This window comes from Aptenodytes patagonicus, chromosome 1 (assembly GCF_965638725.1).
Source record: "Aptenodytes patagonicus chromosome 1, bAptPat1.pri.cur, whole genome shotgun sequence".
Lineage (NCBI taxonomy): Eukaryota > Metazoa > Chordata > Aves > Sphenisciformes > Spheniscidae > Aptenodytes > Aptenodytes patagonicus.
This window is the reverse complement of record NC_134949.1, coordinates 94,540,084-94,554,680: the sequence shown is the minus strand read 5'-3', so window position 1 is coordinate 94,554,680 and position 14,597 is coordinate 94,540,084. Positions and strand designations below refer to the sequence as shown.

The following is a 14,597-nucleotide window of genomic DNA, read 5'->3' as shown; positions in this document are numbered from 1 at the left end:
CTTCTCCTCTGCAGTGCTTCCCTGACACCATGACCAGTGCCAACATCTGATCCCCTCTGAGGATCAGTCCAGACTCTCTCTCCACATCTTTCTCTGTTCTTTGAAGTTGACATTACAATACTCTTCATCTACAATGCCAAACGCCTCCTTGGCCTCTCAGAGTGTTTCTCTTACTACAGCACATACCACTCAGGTCCTGAGATAGCATTCCTCCCCTACCTCTTTACTATGGTATATCTCCCATCTTATACCGCAGAGGACTGCCTTCATTGGCTCTCCCCTCCACCATGCTCTTTCTTTCAAGGCATAATGCAGTCCTGCTGTACTTCTCTGCACTGTCACCTTGCAGTGCTGTCTTTTAACCCCTTTCCTATGCCAACTGTGCTACACCTTGTTGGCCTCTCTTCCCAACACCCTGGAGCTCTTCTCCAAGCCTACCTCATGCACAGTGTGCCTCCTTTTAAAATTCAGTGATGATGGCATTAACCCAGTTTTCCCTCCTTTGGACGTTCTTCCATGAGTGCCCCCTGAACACTGCTGCCTGTGAGGGGACAGGCCAATGACAAGCTCACACTACAGCTACTGAACAAAAAAAAAAAAGCATTCTTCCTTGCCAACAGAGCCTACATCGGCCGCTTTCTGAAAAGGCACCGGGTACATTAGGGTATAATCACTTCGGAAGTGGTCAGCGCAGTTTCACTGTGCCACTCCCAGGTGTTTGTTTCGGTGTCACAGCTGGAGGTTACTGCCCCCACAGCCGAGTCACCAGACTGGATTGTCCAAGCATTTCTTAACTTTCAGTGTCAAATGGGTTCAAAGTGACTTCAGTAGTGGCCCTTGGCTGACCTGGAAAACTTTGCACAGGTACAGATGAGAACCACTCGCATGATGCACGCTCTCTTCTGGGATGGCAGTGAATGTTTTAAGCGAGTCCCAAAAGACCTCACAAGAGCATTATCTGACAACAGCCTTTAGCCACTCTCCAGCTTCACCCACTTGTCATGTCTCATTACTAAACTAAGACAATTGGACTTTAAGGGCAAGATCTTCTCTTAGCCCAGCAAGTCCTAGATATTTTCCTGTAATAACAACAATTATGGTGATCTGTTACCTAGTAACCTAGATGTGTTACCTATGGTGATCTCTTACCCACCTGGAAGACAAACTGCTTTAATGCTTGGAGTGTGTCTAACCCAAAACATGCTACAAGGAGAAGTTTCAGTTCCCCATTGTTAATCTGTGTATGTCACAGGTTATACAGGATCTTTGGATATGGATGTCAAGGATATTTGAGTAAGATACACTCAACATCAAACAAATTTTGCTTCAGAGGAAAGTTCAAGAGTTTCACTTTAAAAAAAAAAAAAACCCAAGGAGAAGGAAAAAAACCCTCCTCTACATGGTCCTCATTAAAGGCTTGCGATAAGAAAGCCTGCTGGAGAAACAAAAGTCACATGCCAGTTAACTATAGCTATGTGACACTTTAATCAAGCCTTCCTTGAAACAACTGTTGATTCCAGTAACCGCTAGCTTTCAGGAAGCTGACAATAGCACTAGGCTTTCAATTATTTTAAGGAAAGTTTGGGCATATTAGAAAAAAATATCATGGCTATGAAACCTTTGGAAACACTTTAGCAAGAAATAGCTCAGATCTAAAAAGCAAAAGCTTGGTTATTTCATATTCTGTTTATTTCCTATCCATCTAAATCTTTTGCTCAAACTGTTCCATCCTCCAACAGGTCCAAAAATGCTGCTGCTTATGAAACTTTCCCAAGTTTTCCCTTGACGCATCTTCCTCACCAAACCCATTTTTCTTTTTTTTTTTTCTCCTTTTCTTTCTTTAAAAGCAGCTACGGCCTCCTGACTTATCATTCATCCCAAGCTCTTATTTCTACTTCACAACTTCATAACAGAAGACCTCATGTTTCTTCTCTCGGACTCACTCTCTCTCACTAACATTGGCAAAAGCTCCCACTGTTGCAGTACGCAATCTCCTGTTCTTCCTTCAATTTTTCAATGCAGGTTGCTATGCATTCTCCTGCCCTCCTGAAACTCATCAGCCATCTTGCACAAAAAGGGACTCATTCTGTTCTGCCTGGGATTGCATTAGATCAGAAGTACACAAAGGTAGGTCCTCCAGCACTTTACGTTGTGAGCACCTGATTAATAAGAATCTAAATAAGGCTTTCTTGCCATCAGTTAACAAACAGAACGAGAGGTAAAGCAGTCTCTGCTTATATTTACATAGCCAAAAAAGGACAATAATTGTCAATTCCGAAGTTTTACTATTCCGTCGCTTTCTTACTACGCCACTGAGGAACCCTCGGGGAACAAGGCCTGATGGAGGTACAAAGAGCTGTATGGATCATATATAGGTGTCCTTGTGTATGTATGGCTGGAAATCTTGGGCACGTTTCAGGAAGGAGGAAGAGAGTTCCTTACAGAACTTATTCCTCATAACACATATACACTCTTCTGCTCCACGACAGGATGTTTGCTAAGCATTTTATTTATAGGGCCTCATTTGCAACAACAGGGAGATACAAATATAATAGTGGGGTTTGGGTTGTTTCCCCCACACCCCTCCATCCCCTTTTAAACTTATTTTGCCTAAGCTTTCTGCTGAGTCTAATTTCCCAAGTATGTGTTTTGTGTACTGGTTTTCAAAAACTTTTTGAAAGGAGTTGAGAGTGGGATGGTGGAGGAGTTAAGAGCAGCTACAGCTCTACCATATGCATGAGAGGAGAGTAACATGTGTGTGCTGGAACTTCATGTGCGTTTGTAAATGGGGATCCATGAATTTGCACCTCACACAAGGAATACACTGTCTGCAGCAAAACAAACCAGGGTTGCTGTACCAAAAGGCTTCGTCCTCTTTGGTCTTATTCAGCAGGCTATTTGATCACATCTTACAGGCCGGGCTTTGATCTACAGCTAGCTCTTTGAAGATCCTTGCCCTACACAAGATACAGATGCATATATTTCATGTTTATCATATAACTGTGCCCAGTGCCACACTGCCTGTATGAAGAACTTAGCACATTCTAAAATGTTTCTATTTCTATACAAGTGAAGGGAAACAAAAATGTCACCAATGCCAGTAATATGTCAAAATCAGACTGAAAAATCATAAACATATTCATGAGCAAAGCTCATTAACTGCTTTTCCTTCAAATGACTGTTTTTTCATGGGTTGGATGGGAAGTTATGTAGAACAGTAACATGTATTCCAGCCAAAACTGCAGATTTCCAGAGAATTTGGCCAGGTTTTTTAAAGCATCTGCCCTGAATACTTAATTGGGTATCTAAATAGGCCAAAAGGCCACTGCTCTTAAACATGCATGCTCTTCTGCATGCTTCATTGTTGTTTAAATGGCATTCAAGGAAAAGCCAAAGAGGCGACCACTGATTCTGTGCAGCAACCATTTCCTCCCTCCTGAGTGGGAAACAACACAAACTCTGAATGGACCAAAACACACAAAGGAACTTTTACAGCCTAAAACTTTTGTTCTAGTTCATGTTCAAGTAGAACAGGGAACCTTGAAAATTCATTACTGGTCCTCTTGAGTGAAGCAGAATAAAAATAAAAGAGTTTGTGATCAAACCCTCTCCTACCCACAGCGTGCTCCCAGTGCAGGTTCATTCTTTTAGGTTTGCTTTCAGGCCAGCAGTGTTCACAGGACTTCTTGGGCTGCAACAAACTGCGCAGTCCCCTCTAAGCCCCCAGTAAAACACCTTGTTTTCCTTCTCTATCCAAGTCCTGCCTGCGTGTCTGCTCCTTGCTCTTCTTGGCATTCCTCATTCATCACTCTTTCTGAAGGCTTTATGTTGACTTGGTCTCCCCACCTCTGCTTTCCCCACCCTGCACTCATGAAGCTTTTTTCTTCTGCAGTTCTCCACACTCTGCTGTCATGAAAGAGATGGCCCCTCTTTCCTCTCAAGGGTGCCAACTGATCCAGAAGGCAGTAGCTAGCCTCAGGCAAACAAGCAAGTGCCTTTCTTCTTTTAAGGACCAGCTACGCCCTTGTCAAGAGAACAGAATGGCACATTTACTGTGAACAAAGTAATGTAAATTCCACCACTCACCGTGGAATTTGTCTGGCTGAACTTTAGCAATCAGAAAGCTGACTGCCTCGTCCAAGCGAGGCACCTGAGCTTCCTGTGTAGTGAGCGGAGGGTGATAAGCCCTTTCAGGAAAAAAAAATAAAGACTTCTGCAGTACAACAGCTATGTAAGGTAGGCAGGATAAGTGCCTCTCTCTTCCCATCATCACAGCTCTTCAGCTGGCTTTTATTTTCAGGGGATTTTAGCACCAGTCATATCACACACTGCTGGCTGCAGCAGGGAGCTGTACAAAATAGTCATTCCTACACAAGCCATCAGCAAGAGGTAAAATGATAAAAGCAGCACAGTCTCCGTCATGCAGAATACAACAGTAGAGAAGCATCTCCTGTAATGCTTATTCAAGCTAAGAAACACCTTAATATTATTGTTACTGGTTATTGTGGGAACCACCTCAGCTGATCAGTCTGATATATCCTATATATCAGTCTGATATATCCTTCACAGAAGTTCCCATCCAAAGACAAAGGCTTAACTGGCAAAATTAAATCTGTGGTCACAGATGATCTTATGCACGATACCACAAGGGCTAGCTTGCCTCAGCTTGCTTAGCATGTTTTCTTTGCAGCCCATACTCCTTCCAAACTCTAGCCAACCGATTTTGATGTGTGTGCTTCCCCACTAGTTACCTCAGCTCTGACCTGGTTTATGTTCCCCAGTTTCATGTGATGAGCCACCTTGCACTCAACATCAGCTGCTGCAGAACACAACAATTTTCTACTCCTGCATCAATTCAAGGTCCATTTAATCATCCCTAAATGCAGAGCTAAGCCTTCTGTCTATATTACAGAGAGAAAAATCTATATAAGATGGTGCTGTTGCCACTGTAAAGTCTTTAACTGGGGAAGAGCACATTCTGCCCTGAAACCTGGGGCCTGCCTGTTGAAAGGTACTTCAGAAAGTTTCTAAATACAAAACCAGGTCAGTGTTACAGAGAATGCAATAGATTTCCTTCAGCTTACATTTCACAAACCAATCCAGAACAGAAGTCTCTTGTTGACAGAGTGACACGTTTTCTCTTTCTTTGCGTTCCACATGAGCTGCAGCAACGTAATGTACAAATATGGAGTCAGTATCAATGGCCTTACGCACACTTCCAAGGGAGTCAGTGTTATCAGAAAGTCTTTTGTACTTCCCACATATCACAAAAAAATAATCAAACAAAACCAACCTCCTCCAAACACACACACACACACTAAACAGCCCTCATCTTTTAATCTTTATCACAAAACAAACTGATCACAGGTTCTCAAGAATCTGGAAAGGTTGCATTGAAAGTCTTTATAATATTTGGCCTAATCTTCTATCCCCTGAGCACTGTGCATTTGACCAAGACATTCAGGTTGTCTTCTCCTGACTGATGGCAAAATATTTATGGCTCCAATCACTTGCTGGCCGTCCTGACAAGTTTCTCATATCTTTAACTCAGCCAAGTCTGTGTGCATGTAGTTAGGTACTTGAAAAAGTGTGGCTGTAAAGTTTTGTTCAGCAAATTAAATGACCTGATCCAGGCAACAGCAGCCAAATTTTCAATTGCAAGGCTGCAAAAAGGGCATCTGAGACTCACCTCCTTCCAAAATCAAATAGCTTTGCAACAGTAGCAGCAAGTAATCAAACCATAGTTTATTTTGTTACAAAAGCCTACTCTGGTCTGAGGGGGGAAAAAAAAAAAAAAAATCCATCTCCTTTTCTGTTTATTTTAAAGTCAGCCTACCTCTGAACTACCAGTGTGAAGCCCTGTATCTTTTTGAAATTTTGTTAACGGACCCAAAATTATCTTCCATACTCCAGCATTGGCAGTTTTTCGGAAGCTCACAAGTCTGTAGAAGTTGTTACACTGTCTCCTTCTCACCCTCCATACCCTGAGGCACTTTGATTCTCTCTGCTTCACTCCCACACGTTCCCTACCACTCTTCCTCTCTGGCAGCCCAAAGGTGCTGCACCAACTCTCCGCAGATTCTCTGCTGTGGGCAGCAAACGTGGCACATTTGCCAGCCTGAGATAGCATTTTCACTGGTCTTGGCGCTTCTGGTTGATGCTTAAGCAATTCTCATGATAACTGCCCTGCTCAGAAACTTATTTACTGTTGTATTTGTGTGCCTATCTGCCATTGCCAATGGGCTGAATTTAGTATAAGAGCAAGCAGCCACGCTTCTGAGTTGTGTAAACTAGATTGGATGGTGAAGTCTTGAGGATAACTGACATACCAAATATAAGTTGCTCACAAAATAGGAACAAAGAGAAAATATCTAGCTGTCTTGTTGTATTATCTGGGTGCAATAAGGGATATTTACATTACTTGACAAGTTGGAAGAAGGAAGCATTTAACAACTGAAAAGCAACTAACCCCACAAGACATCAGAAAACACAGAATAACTGTAAATTTGATTATTAGTTGCTTTACTTTAAGCTTTAAAGGTGAAATACTGGTCCTACTGCTGTTTTTCCAGTGCCTTTGAGGCATCCAGAATTTCATCCATTTATTAATTCACCTGTAAAACAAGGATAAAAAAAAAAATACTAGGCTGCAAGGGATATTTTGGGATTTCATTAATTCATGTTAGCAAAATATCTGGAGAGCGTCCAGTGAAAGTCACTATGAAGTTGCAAGACATTATTTTTAGCCTGCAGATATCTGGGCTGAGTTTTCTCCTGTAAGAACACGAATAATTATAAATTATCTTTTCCTCTGAAATTTTTGAGACGGAATTTTACATTTGCAAAAGCAGTCCAGATATCTGAGCTTTACACTTTGCAAAGCAGAAAAAACTGCTTCAAAATTCTACCGAGACTTCCCTAGCTGAACCAACTTTGGACCATCCACTTCAACAGAAGACGCAGATGGACTGAAAGACAAAACTCAGAAGTCTGCTGCAAACCCCAGAGATCCTTCTCATTCGGGACTTAGCAGGGGAGAGAGCTTTCCCTTCCGCTCTGTGCCCTCAAGCCTCTCCAATCCAACAGCAAGCTTTTCCTTGGAGGCAGCAGTGCTGCCATCTCTTCCCACGCAGTTGTGAACAGCCCTGTTCTGATGGAAGGAATCACTCATTATTTGTGTTACAACTGTTTTTTAAAAGCCCCTGCTGTGTTCAGGACTAGCTGTACTAGTCAGTGTTCCTATACATACTAATAGACAGTTCCTGGCATGGAAAACTTACATGAAGAGACACAAAGAACAGAAAATAGGAGCAAAATGGACCCAATTTTTTGGAGTGGGAAACCAAGACAGGGAGTAAGTAATTTCCCAGGGGCACAAAGAAATACACATTCCACAAGGATCACAAGTTCAATGTCTAACTTTTAGCTCAGATCTTTTGAATCCCAGACCAGTTCCTCAACTATTCTCTCTCCCTGATTTAATGCTGCTTTACTTCCCGTGTAGCACCCTGATGATAAGCCACAGTCTGCAAAACTCGGGCCATACCAGATCACCTGTGGGAACTTGAGAGCTGCCATGGGAACATGAAGAACTGCTGCTCACCCATCTTCCACCCTGACCTCGTTCTAGTCCCTTGATCTGGGAAGTCAAGGGATGCAGAGAAAGGGAAAACTTCTTGGTAGGAGTATCCACGGGAAGTCCCATGTGCACATCGGATCCAGTCTATTGTACTGTAAGCGAAAGAAACTGCTAAAAATTCTGCTCAGGTGGCCCTGCAGTAGAACAGAGAATGTCAGCCTAAACCAAACAGACCAGCAAGCAGCACCCCAAATTATTCAGCAGGTTTTCAGCATTTGAATTAATCATTTTATATCCAGTTTTTAAAATGCCTTTGTTTAGTTAATAGTGTCCACAGCCAATGAGACCAGTGGTACAGAATAAAAACTATTACTGCAGCTGTTCTCGTGGCTGTCAGCAATTGCAGAGAGGAGGATTTAAAATAAATAATAATACCCATCATCATCAGAAATGCAAAACCAGACTACCTACTACTTTTTGTTACAGAAGGGAAGGCCTAGGCCATGGTATTTGTTTTCACCCACTTTGAAGCCTTCAATAACGTAGCTCAAGCAGAAAATAACTGCAGATACACTCTGGCCACAGCATGTACTTCTTGCATTACTGCAATGCTATGCAAAGCACCTAGGGAATTTTGGTCCATATACACCCTGTTGCAATGTACAGTACAAGGATACCACCTATGCCACCTAGAAAGCCAACTGATCCCTCTCAGGGGAAACACACTTGAGAAACTGATAGATCTCCTTCCAGCAGTGATCAGTTCCCCTCAGATCAATCTCTTTTGTGTACCAATTTATCATCAAGAGTACATAAGATACACTGTGATCTGCAGCTCCTTTTCTGTTTGGTTATTATTAGCTCCTCCACCAATTTATTAACCAAGCAGAGCTTGAATAAGCAGTCCTCTGGGATAGGTCTGATCATTCTCTTCACCTGTTTATTCCAAGGGATCTTAAAAAAAAAAAAAAAAAAAAAAAAAAAGTCACGCGCATCCAAGAATTGACTACTCATAAACTGCCAACTGGAAGACATGAGACCTTTTGGGACAGCTACAGTCAATTTCAGGATACTCAAGATCACAACATCATCATGGTTATACAGAATAGTGCTCTACTGCCCTTTTTCTACACGTTTATAACTTCCTCTCTTGCACATTTTCAACAAGCACTTTTGTGTGCTGAGTCCTGCTAACTGCCTTCTATAATGCTCTAGAAAAAGCCCTTGCAGCCTATTCTACCAAGTTCTACCTTGGCTTATTATTTTCTTAATAATTTTTTACTGGAGATATCACTCGTATTACTTCATAACTTGAAGTATACGTAACAGCACTACAGAACTACTATGTTCCAACCAGAAGTCAGGAAGAATTCAAGTGAAGGACAAGACTATCTATAGTCAACAAAAGCCTGAGTCAGGCATGTAAGCAAATGCTTTTAATCTATTCAAATCAAAGATTCTGCAAACACACAAGGTCACTGTGACCAGGATGCTAAGAAACTGCAGAAGGAGAAAAGGTTGTTTAGTGCAGTAACAGTATCATTTTCTTTCCCAGAGTACACTCAGCACTTCCCATATCTTCTGGAAACACTGCTCCCTTCTTCCAAGGAAAGACTGAGGTTATACAGAATTTGGTTTTTGCTTGAATGCTTCTTTTCAGGGATCAACTTTTATATATTCAAAAACATTACTGTCCAATGTAAAAGAGTGATTTGCTGTCTGCTGTAACCAAACAGAACACAAGGGAAGCAAAGAAGACAACCACATAGACTGAAATTAACCCAGAACCATCATCTTCTCTAAAAGGCTCTTACCTTGTGCCTTATGGACTGAATATATTATTGAATCTATTCTCAGAAACCTCAGCAGCTACAGCAGAACCGTAATAGAACAGGCCAAAGAAGGAAGTGTGTGTGCAGGAGGAATCAAAATAAAAAGAAAGGGAATCACTAAGGAAGGTAAGGCCTCCTGTGATCGCAGGAGGAGACTACAACCTGGGAATTCTGATGACCAGCTCTGTGTCTTACTGACAAAGACTGTATTTTCACAAGGGGGAAGAATACTTTGATTTTTAAAAAGTGTTAAAACCCTCCCACAGGTGAGGTAAACTACAGTTTAATCCAGTGTAGCTGGGAGAAATAAGCCCTAGAGAGAACCTTGCAGATTACCTTTGATCAGCCTACTGGTGTAAAATTACATGGTGTATTTGTCTGTACCAGGCTGTTATCACGCAATCACCTGGTATGTTAGAAGCCTACCTCTTTTTCTACAGTAGTGAGAAACAAAACTTTTTTCCTTAATCCATCTAAGATATGTAAGCAGAGTTACAATAAAGATACGGTATTTTGAAATGTATTAACTAGCATTGTTTAAAAAACAAACAAGCAAATGCTAAAAGAAACTAGGCAAGCAAGCATTTTTAAAACTTTGTGTGGTCACCTTTTAAATAAAATATGATCCATCTATATGAGATACTAAATCTGCAACACCACTGTCTAAAACATGGCATATACTCAAAGCTCGGAGAGAACCTAAACAGGAAGATGCAATACAAACAGGATAAAGAAGCATTCATTTTTCAAAACAGGACCTGCAGATGGACAGTTATAACCAAAACCCCGCGCAATCTGAAAAAAACCCCACCTCCTCAAGGCTGAATAGACAAATTTATGAACTCACAGCATTTATAAGAATCTTGTGTTCATCACAGACGCTTAAAATACCACTTTTTTTAATAACATCCACCTATTACTTTGGGATGCACCCGGTCTGAGTGCAAAGGGAGCCTTTATGATCTCTAAGCCAGTCTTTCAGGCTTCTTTCACACCTACCTATAGATACAATTAGTCTTTGTGATTTCAGATTAGGCTAAATGTCTTCATGTGTCTGCACAGCTGAATGGTACAAAGTCCTTAACCAAGAAATAGAGTTTTCTTAAAAAGTAAATATTCTAAGTGTGGTTTAAACCCTTACAAAAATGGCTAGCCCTATGATGCTTTGCAGGGAAAGGCCTAAAAACCTAACTCCAGGATACCCTGGCATGTTGTCCATTCTGGGGAGCAGCTAAGAGGTCTCTATGGCAGCACAGCAAGTCAAGGAAGATCAGTAACCAATGCTGTTAATGCCTCGTGGCACATCCCTGCTTTTCCTTCAGTCTCTGGGCTCACGTTCAGCTTCTCTCCTCTTGCTAAAATAGGGCAAGCTATTACAGCCTGGAACCAGGCATGAGGAGCCCAGGAAGAACCAGTTCAAAGCCAGAGACAGCCCGACATAAGGGAAAGTCGGGAACACAGATGGGAACCCTGAGGCTTCTGAAGTTGATGCTACTTTCCAGGAGGACATACAGGATTTTTGACAAAATGTTGACAACTTCCTGAAAATGTCCAGAAATTGCAGTTAAGAAAGTGCCTTGTCATCAGGGAATACTAAAATATCATAGTGACAGGTAGCAGAGGAAACTACAAAAAACCCCTACATAGGCTACAGGGGCTTTCGTAGGCAACTGAGGGGGAAAAAAAAAAAAAAGCATTGCAGCAACCGGAAACAAGATGCAAATGTACTCCAGTGTCATGCCTCTGTAGTGGTAGTGGGCTTAATATCAGGCAATGCAATGTCTTTTATTATTTACTTTACCAAATTACTGTAATTTGTGACCACTGAATCTAAGTCCAATTACCTCCCATCCAGGATTTATTTAGGCTTAAAATATAGCACTGCTGACATATTCAAGTCTGGTAGCTCTGGAGCCTCAGACAAGGAGTGGCAGATAGAAGTTTGAAAAAAAACCCTGTAACCTTGCCAACATGCCTCAATCACATTGGATTTAAAGCAGAGTTCGGTCTTGAGGGCTCTGTCAGTATTTAGTCTCCTGATGGAGACTGCCAGTCACCACTAATAACAGCAATTTTCAACACATATGCACCTACCCATCAAGAATCAAAGTGAGCCTACAGACTCCAGTTCCACATGACACTGAACAGCCATCATATGACAGCAACCTTCAGGCAATAACAAGCCACATTTAAAGCAAGCCACTTGCAAGCCAAAGGCTCCTCCACCACTACTAGTGCTCTGATTTTTGTTCTAATCTTCCCACAAAGACATATTTCAGTGATGCTGAAGTCCTTCTTCCTACCAAAGGACTTCCTGTCGCCTGCAAAGGGTGGCTTGGAGAAGACAGTATGCAAGAAACAGAGCTCTAAGCAGGTCACCTCAAAATTGTACCCCGATCACGCATACATACCACTACAAAGCACATACACACACACACACGATTAAAGCAAACAGGGCAGCAGGGGGAGGGTGTCAGGGGCTGGCAGACCCCTGCAATACCCATTCAGAAGCAAGAGAAACACATCAGGAGAACTTACTATGAACACTGAATTCATGCCTGTAAAAATTAATTATTGGATTCTTGACTCACAGCTGCTCCCAGGGCTACACACAGCTTTGACAGGAAGAACAGATATGACATTTATGTATCAGTCTTGTTTCTGGTGCAGCCAGTGCAGACTCCATCCATTTTAAACCAGGGAAAGCAACTCACTGCCACAGGTGTGGTGTCTGGCATCCACATAGACACAGGCTTGTCTCTGACAACAAGCTATAAGACTTTTGGAGGTAAATTTCAAACCATACACCAACATATTGACAGTCTAAAGTGGTGGTGGCAACTCATGGTTACAGTCACATTACAGGTGTGGGTCATTAGAGCACAGCTGTCTTAACACTTCCTTTCTTCTAGATCCAGTCTTAATAAGTCCCCCACCCATGCACAGAGGGGTGACACAGAACAAGGTAGGAGAAGTCCTGAACCCACCGAGACTTTGGGCTTTCTGAACCAGCAGTGTCAGGTCAGCAAAAGGGGACTGCACTAGAGGGAAGAATCTCCCTCCACAGACACTTACTCAGTCAAAAATTACCATGTCCCCCAACTAAGAGGCCTTAGCACTGTCTAGAACACATTTTCATTAGACCTGCAGAGGCTGATGTGGAAATTAAAAACTGAAAGGACAGAGTCAGATAACTGACCCTAAATAACATCTAAGCAATTCAGTCATGTCTTTCCCATGCAGGCTTAGACAGCAGGACATCGTAACTGGTATCGATCGATCTGTTTGCTACTCTAGCTGATAATGGTCTGGCGCTGAATGAAAATTTTTATTATTATTACATGACTCAGGCTATCTAAGCAGATAATCAATTACATGAAAATCTTCTTCATCAAAGAATTAGATTAATAAATGTTATTTCTCTTGAAACACATTATGTACTTCACTGTCAACACTCTGACCGAGGCTCACTAGGCTACAGGGAGAATCCACATTGAAACAGCTGAAGGTATTACCAGAAAATGAATACTTGGGAGCTCAAAAATAGTCTTTATATTTCTTTATATCTTCCACTGAACTATTTTTTATGTGATGCAATATGAAAATGTCGTGCTCCTAATGTAGTTCCAGGAATGAACATGAACATTTTTGGCCTCACATGTAGATATTTTTCAGTGTTAGAGATTCACACGAGGTCTATACAAACAAAAATCTTACAGCAACAGTGCTCTTTGGCTCATACCGTTACCCTTATTTAACTGATGTGATAACTGAGGCAGAAACATATTGAACTTTTTGTCCAAGGTCACACAGTGAGGTCAGGAATGGAGCTAAAGCAGACTCCAGCTCTTTCAGTTCACCGCTTTGTTTTAAACCATCTAATCTCCCTTTTAGCTCTCTGGCGTCGATGCAAAAGTACAAAGACTCTTAACACACTGTTACCCTTAAAATTGCAAATCCCCAATGTAAAAAGAATGTAGGTTAGGATCTAAAGCAAGTATACGAATATCCCTTTTCAGCCCACTGGATGCAGAAATATTGCAGCACGTCCCACCACGTCAATAATATCTCACAGCAGAAGGTACTTGAGTCACTTTTAGCGTACTGCCAATCCTAACTAAAAGCTCTTAAGACTACTAAAAGTTATGCAATCAGCCAGGAACATGTAGCTGATGTAGACTCCTGGAATCATGTTATAACCAACCTTTTCATTTGTGTATGAAGAAAGTTCAAAAGAAAGGTAAAAATAAAAAAATAAAAGCAATATATCTAATTTCTACAGCATTTTACAAGTGTCTTACAAATACTAAGTAATCACCTCAACAATTCCATGACAAAACGTTACCAGCAGCTATTTCAACACAGAAGCTGCACGAAGAAGATGTGAAAACTGAAGCTGTAGCTTCAGACATAAGTAATAACAAAAGGCCTCCAAGTGCTCCAGAGGCCAAAAATATACAAACACCAATCAAATGAAACACTGATGCCAGCAAGTGCAAGCAGCAACAGGATTCCCTGGCCACCATCCCCCTGTTCCGAAGTTGAGGTTTTCTATGATAGCCTTTGCTTCCTGATCTATATGAAACAATGTCAAATCAATGCAGAACAGTTCGTGGGTTTTTTTTCGTACCACACTTAAACAAAACAGCTTTCTTGATAGTGCACACCATGCTGCATTTACCCCTACCCCTCCAAGCATTTTCATTTCTTTACAATGAAGAATATAGCTTCTTTTCTGTTGAACTTTGGTCACAGTTAGCAACTCTTACTTCTAAGTGATAGTGTGCATCAAAAGTTCAAAAGGTTTGTGTTCTGTATTAATCCGATTTAATTAAATTTTTAACTCCTCTTCCTAGCTTTCTAGAGCAGTTACCTCTTTGCCATAGGTGTAACTTTTTTTTCTCTTGATGTCAGAACTGCACCAGTAGAAACTGAGTGAAATAGCACCTAGCACAAAAAAAGGTAATTTAGCAACATGCATAACAAGATTTGATAGTATATTTTGAAAAAGGGCTTAAGTGATTGAGACACACCATGGAAAATCAGTGGAACTCAAAGTCATTTCAGGAATCCCATTCCTGTTTGAAATTTAAATATCCAAATAAAAGTGCTCAGCTGCTCATAGGATCTCAAGATCTCAAACTTCCTGGCTTTGGGTGCATAGCAGAAGCTGTGGGTGCTTCCCC

General features: G+C 41.5%; 1 protein-coding gene across 2 annotated transcripts in view; it reads right to left on the bottom strand.

The window, feature by feature from the left end:
- NME7 (NME/NM23 family member 7) overlaps positions 1-14,597 on the bottom strand; it is a 93,017-nt gene that overhangs the window by 18,501 nt on the left and 59,919 nt on the right. The window lies entirely within an intron of this gene.